Source organism: Harpegnathos saltator, unplaced genomic scaffold (assembly GCF_003227715.2).
Source record: "Harpegnathos saltator strain DR-91 unplaced genomic scaffold, Hsal_v8.6 scaffold202, whole genome shotgun sequence".
NCBI lineage: Eukaryota > Metazoa > Arthropoda > Insecta > Hymenoptera > Formicidae > Harpegnathos > Harpegnathos saltator.
The window spans coordinates 2,623,957-2,631,730 of NW_020229987.1; positions in this window are offsets into that span (position 1 = coordinate 2,623,957).

Genomic DNA, 7,774 nt, shown 5'->3' on the forward strand with positions numbered 1-7,774 from the left:
TCTCTGTACGTATTGTAAAGTGTGTGAAGTCTGTGATTCTTTTGCTATCGATAAGTCATCTGATCTGAAATTAAACTGCAGGTCGAACATTGATAGTGCGCATGTATGCATTTTAATAGACATCTACATTTAATAATCATCATAATAATAATTGATTCATTAGCATTCGAATACGTGGAATTTTCTTTTTTTGCATACAGACTAGCGTAATAAAGCTGACTATTTATTATTTGCTATTTATTATTTACTATTTATACCTCAACATAACAATTTAGTGAGTATAAATTAACATATAATTTCTCTGTTATTAGTTGAAACGTCATTTCATTGCCGCCAATGTTTAAAGTTGTTAATTTGAAATTTGCATCAGAGTTTTGATATTTTTAAAAAACAAAAAATTGCGCACACGCATGTGTATAAAATATCCTTTTTTTTTACTTATTTATCCTACAATCATCATCTTCAACATGTGTATTTACGTTTCTAATAAGACGTTTTCTTTAAAAAATATTTTTTTACTTTTTATTTCAAGATCGCTACACGTCTCTACGTGTTAGTAATCCAAAATATTAATAAAACATATAAGGCTATTGTGTGCCAGAGTCTATTTATAATAACGGATCGGAAAGTTGTCCGTTATTTTTTATGTGAAATGCGGAATCCATTTTGTCGAATGGTAGAATTCTTCCATTTGAAGACAAATTCTCCCATTCAATAAGACGGATGCGTTTTAAAACTCACGCAAAAATTATCGGACAATCATTCTCTGCAATTGTATGCTTGGTTTCAAAACTATTTGAACACATTTTCCCGATACAACTTGCAACACAGTTGATGAGAATGGAAGAACTTAACCTTTGCAAATTAATAATAAGAATAAGAAAAATAAGCAAATTAATAAATAAATAATAAGAAAGTTTTCTGACTGGTCGGTTGACTGCGTTTCGCATTGTACAGAAAATGTTCAAACGTTTCGAAACCAAGTGTTACATAAACACACGTTCTCGTTACACTATTTTCATCCACGCGATTTTCTTGCTAATGAAATGTTGCAGATGAGATTTTTTTGCGATCGATGATAAAAATACTCATATAACTTATATACTTATATAAAATAAGAAGATATGTAAAGAAGTTTTGCGATATCGCGGAGTAATTATACGAGAATATATGCATTATCTTAAATTCCTATAATTGGCACATAGCGCCTGCGTTTTTAAAAGCAAGAAAATCGAGTAATAACACGTGCACATAAGAGAACGCAGTTCTCTCGTGAAATTCTAAATTCTAAATTCTTTCTTTTCGGCGGGAATAGCAAGAAAGCGAAAAGGCGAAGATGTCACCGCCGGGCGATTTACGTAACGGTGTGTATGTATATTTCGAAGGTAGAGAAATCGATGAGATACGCGCAGATCGATATCCCGTTTGATACGATAAAAGTATATCGATGTTATTGACTGAAAAAAAAAGTACGATTTCCCTTAATATTTCTATTTCAATTTTAAACATAGAAACTATATTTAGGGTGAGAATAAATTCCTAATTAGTATCGTAAACGCATAATCAATTTTGCAAACAAATTTGGAAATTCTAATTGGAATCTCTGTGCTGTGTCTGGGAAAACTTTGAACAATTTCTACGTAATTATAGATTTTTTAATAAGTAACTGATAACGATAATCCATCTTACTTCGTTATTTTCAAAAAGTAACTTTCTCTATCCTAATTGTCTGCACTATCCGAAACGTCACAAATAGAATCCCATTTTGAATGTTCATCAGGATGTAAAAATCATCCTGGTGAATTCTGGAAAATCAATCTTTTATAAACAGGCGAATGTGTGAGATGAGCAAATTTATCTGCGACTGGATTTTGTTTCCTTGTAATTTAGAATTGATGAACTTGATATCTTCATATAACTGTGCACAGTCAAATATATTAAAATACGAAGATCGTACGGAGCGTATAAGAAGCCGTAGCACTTTCGCTCGGGGAGCAGTTCGTGATGCTGACGAAAAAGCCGCTGAGAGCGAGAGTTTCATGGTACATAAAAGAAGGTGTCATTGTCCCCGCCTCACCTCGAATTTCTTTGAGTCGAGCGAAAATATTCGACAGAGTTGTTTAATCGTTATGAAGTTCACTGCGAACGATTCGTAATTCGCAATTCGGCGAAAAATTCATTTCGCGAGATTCTTCTATTTGTAAAGAGAATACTCATAAAATTGCAATCGCAAAATTACAACAACAGAAATAATTTACCTGACTAATTTTATTTGCAGAAAAAGTTAAAATAATCGCAATTGCAAAACAGGAAGAATTATATGAAAATTATGTAAAAAAATTACGTAAGATTATAAATAGAACCTCGTAGAGAATGCTGTCGTAAGTCATGAATAAAAACAAATCTTAGGTTGCAAGACAGTTAAGTTGCAGATTCAATGATTTGCTCGAATAATTATGGCTAAGGTAATATTTTTCGCAACGCTGCGACTAAAAGTTAAATTAATTTCAAGAGAATTGAAGGGATTGGAAGTCGATATCATTATCCTTTCTCGCAAGGCAACCAACATCCTTGCGCAGCTTGTATAGAACTTGCAATTAACTTGTTGAGAAAAAACTTAAAAGGAAATCGAGACACATGGATAGTTCAACGCGACGAGGTCGTCTATTAATTAATGCATCGCGAACGTTATTAATTCGAATGTTTACACGTTTTCTTACATCACATCCTCGAGTAATTTATTGTTTTACCAAAATTAATTATTTATTCACAATTATCTATTTGTAATGGGGTTCTTATTGATTTTTAATGTTTCTGCTGATCGTAAATCTAAAAAGTCTTAGATGTGTCATTGGTCGAATAATCATTATTTTATTGCTAATTATATTATGTAGCGATGCACCACTAGCGTTACTGAATCTCTAAAATGAGTCTCGGAGAGAATACAGATTTATTAATTATAAATTTATTGATTTAGTAATTATGTGAATTATATTACCGCGGCGAGATAATCGGGAGTATTCGCCACGAGTGATTTTTCTATCTTGGAATTATTCTAACTAAAACTACGACAAAGAAAAATAATTTATACGACATCGAAACATTAAAATGACGCAATTTTACGTTAATTTTATATCTCATTCTCTTTATCTCGTTTTAATTCATTGAGATTTCATCATGAGATGGTTCTGTTTGTTTCAAGACACGATATTTGCAATGCTAATATCCAAAATTCGATAGTACAGTATAAATCAATGTGTTATGATTTGCATGCGAAGAACATCTTACGCTAAGCGAGCGAGTCAAAGTATTTTTTTGTGTAAATTCGGTTTCGTAATATAAATTACCATGCATATTTCAATTTACACGCATATGATGTACGAGTTTACACGTACCATATATGCATATATCTGCGTGTGTATATATTTTTAAAACCAAAAAGAACAATATGAATAAAATAAAAAGCCGATTTGAATCAAAAATAAATTGGCGATTCATAAATTGGTGTTTTGACACTCGAATATTTTGAACAGCAAGAAAAGTGCTTTGAGTAACAAAAATATTCTAATTTAATCTATCTCAGAATTTCTTATATGTATAAAAATTGTACTATTATATATATAAAAATTATATATATATAAATTGTATGAAATTGTATAATTGTAAAGTGTAAATTTATAACTTTTCTAAGAAGAAATGTGAAATTTTTTGCGCGATAACATAATATTCAGTAAACATTAACTAATAGTAACGCTCCAGATAATATGAAAATGTTTAAAATATGTCTCAAAGTTCCAAAGAGTATTACAAAATTGTCAGAAAAAAATTTTCATAACATTTCTAATACATCTGATGCCCCGATTGAAGACGTTCTTGAGACATTGTCTTAAAACATTTTAAAATATTTAAAACAACTCTTACAAACTATACAGGGTCTGCCAAAAGTTCCGGAACGGCTAATTATTTCAAAAAATAATGATTGTTTAAAACAATATTTGAAACAAAAATTATAGGACTTAGAAAAAGCTACCAAATATTGATAATTGTTTGACCTTGGAATGACTTTGAGAAACGTTATCAAGGTCGACATAAAAATCTTAAATGGGAACTCCAATTTTTTATTACACCACCTTTTTTCACCAATTAATTTCAACAACTTTTCAACTTTTGTCTGAAACATTTTCTTATTTGCCTAATATCTTTTGAGATATTTAAAGATAACTTGGTAACTTTTTCAATATTTAACTTACGATATCTTACTAACTGTTTGTCGGGATAAAGAAATGATATTAGACTTTTCTATTCTATTTGATCTCAAGAATATATTGGTACAATAATATTCTATTTTTTGTTAATTTATCGATCTTCCAAAATTTTAAGATCATCGAATTAACAAAAGTCAGGGCGCTATTGTAACAATGTATTCTTGAGACCAAATAGAATAGAAAAGTCTAATACCATTTTTTTATCCCGACAAACAGTCAGTGAGATATCGTAAGTTAAATATTGAAAAAGTTATCAAGTTATCCTTAAATATCTCAAAAGATATTAGGCAAATAAAAAATTTTTCAGACAAAAGTTGTTGAAATTAATTGGTGAAAAAAGACGGTGTAATAAAAAATTGGAACATTTCTCAAAGTAATTGCAAGGTCAAACAATTATCAATATCTGATAGCTTCTTTTAAGCCCTATAATTTTTGTTTCAAACATTGTTTTAAGCAATCATTATTTTTTTAAATAATTAGCCGTTCCGGAACTTTTGACAGACCCTGTATATTCGTGATGTTCGTGTAGGTATTTATAATTATGTATAAAAGCAGAAAAATATATTTCATTTATTAGCGTTTATTGCACTACTGATAAAAAATTATAATTAGACCACGCATTTACTCATTCCAGTCAGGTCAGCATTAAGTATCGAAAGCAGCTATGTCTGGTAAAATGTGTTTCCAAAAACCGCACAGAAATTCGAGAAGAAAAAATTGATCACATCACACGAGCAAAATTCATGATCCAATTATAAGTTTCTCCCGGTTTCTCAGAAATTTTCCGTACACGACGCTCACAAAGACTAAAAGAAGTTTTTATATTTGGGAATGAGATTGTAGTTAATGTGTAAACAGTTAGACATCTAAAACGGAAAATATGTAATTCAACAGCCGATATATATCTATTGATATGAAGTCCCTTTCGCACCTTTCGCTTCCAATCTTTTATACTCTACTGCTCAGACGTCACGTGGCGATGTTGTACTCCTCTGAAATTGACATCGTGTAATAGCCTTGATAGAAATGAAGGGAACAGATGAAACAGGTGAGAGGTCCTCTCTCTAGAAGTTGGTCGTAAGGTTAACGGCCGCATACCGGACAAAACTAATTGTTATATAAACATCCATTTTATTTTCTTCGTATAATCATCTTTTATTTCGATACATTTCTTGAAAACGATGAATCCATTTCTTTCTGCCATCAAAAAATTTTGTAAAATTTTAACCTAACTTAACATGATCTTTGCTCGCTTGTGTTGTAAAATTAAAACCAAAAGAAAATTTTAGGGAAATGTTGGGCATAGCGAATGGAATTTGTGTGAGTTTTTCACTCTTAAAATCCCGTATTTGAAATATTTCTAATATCTTCTAAGCCCGAAATTATATAGTTTTTCAAACGAACATTTCTCAATCTTTTCTCTTTTTTTCTTGAGAAATCGAGCTGAATCCCTGGAGACATTTTATGTAGATAAATGGTAATGCCATATTACGCCACTCTGCGTACGTCACTATCAGTCGGCGACGATGAAGTCTCATACGATTGATCGTCTATATCTTGTTCGAATAAAAATCTCATGCGCTCACACAAGTGAAAGCAGATAATTCTCTAATTAGCTGATCTCTCGTGCGCAAAGATCGCCGAGATAACGATAAACACACCGTTCTGTCTCTCGATAACACAGTTGGACTGACCACGCTGCAAAGATCGAATGCTGAAACGAGACAGGAGAAATTTCATCTTGAAGCGGGCGAGATGAAAACGAGGAGCAAACGTGCAGCAAAGGTGAAACGAAACTATACCGAGGACGTATATGTGCGGGCCTCCGTTAAATTCGTGGTCGCGTGCAAGGAGAGACACTCGCCGCATCTCGCCGAGAACGAAAGTGACGAGAGGAGAAGAAATCAGCCGACACAAACTCTTACTTTCTCGCTTCTGCACGACGACGTCGCGTAATGTCGTATCGTCGTCGTCGTCCTGGATGATGGTCTAAAAGGAGTACGCTTTCCCCGACGTCTTCTCGCGCCTTCTGTCCCCCACCCGCGGCTACTTTCGTCGGTTATTAACCTGCAGTGGCCCATTAAAAACCATAATGATGGTACTTTTCTATTTGACGAATGATATATAACGTAAAGCAAGTTAATTGTAGAAAGGGAGTGAGAGAAGGGGAACATTGAGAAAAGGGGAATTTTTGTACAATAATAGAATGTATAAAGTAATAATGACATAATTCATTGTAATGTAACTGAGCGAATTATAATTTTACGTTTTCATAATTGTGAAAAAAAGATACAAGATTCTTTTCAAAGGGCACTAATTGTTCATCTGGGAGTAAAAACTTTCTAGCAACATGACATTATGAAAGATAAATTGCAGATATATATTACAAAGAATTTTTTCTGTAACAACAAAGTACATTAAGCCAAACTGCAGTATATTATATGATATTAATTAATATTATATACATATACATATCATAACCACTTAAAATCATAATTTGCCTTATTATATTATATTAAATTACAATGTTACTATTAGTAACATAATTGGTTATAAATAATTATAATTAATTATTAGATATGTAATGTGACCATTAATAACATAAAATAATATTATAATTTGTTACAATATAATTAAGCAAATTGTAATTTCAAGTAGTTGCAATTATACAGAAAATGCATGATGAGATGTTTTGGAATATTAAATTATGTGAGCGACCTTACATAGATAACTGTATGATCAAGCGAGCTCCAGAGCGAAGCTCGATCATAATTATACGTATGCTTTCGTCCGAGTAGATAATATGTAGTTATGCTGCATGCTACTCCTTTTCAACAAGCGTTTTTAAAGCTCGCGCCAAAAACTTTAGGTCGTTCTAATGTCGCTTCATTGCGCTGCCTTCCTGCGCCTCTCCGTTGCGCATGCGATGTGCCTTCATAATTTAAAGCAAGTCATAAATCAACGATAGGGAAAAAAGGACGGAAACTTGGAGTCCTTCGGGAGAGGGAGGGTGACCTCTACTCGGACGAAAGCATACGCATAATTATGATCGAGCTTCGCTCTGGAGCTCGCCTGATCATACAATTATGCTCAGCATTCGTCCGAGTAGATGATATAAAGTAGCTGTTTAAAGCTAATGATTTGTGACTAACTTACATTTTTTTTTAGCGAACACCGCTGGGGCGGCGTAAAATAAATGTTTATCATAATTTGTGTAAAACATTAAAGAAATATGCATTTAGTGGCTTAAAATAATTGCTTTTGCGATATCAGCCGAAGGCAAAAGGGGCTTATTATAAAAAGTCGCAAAGGTGGAAGAGTTCTGAGACCAGTCTGCAGCTTTCCTAATTTCATTCGCGCTGATGCCACCACGGGCCGCCGCAGAAGACGCTGCATGGCAAGTTGCGTGAGATAAGAAGACAGAAGTATCAATTCCTCCTTCAAAAAGGGTCGATTTAATCCATCGACTAATTGATTGAGGTGAAGCCTCTTTTATAGGCCTTCTAAAA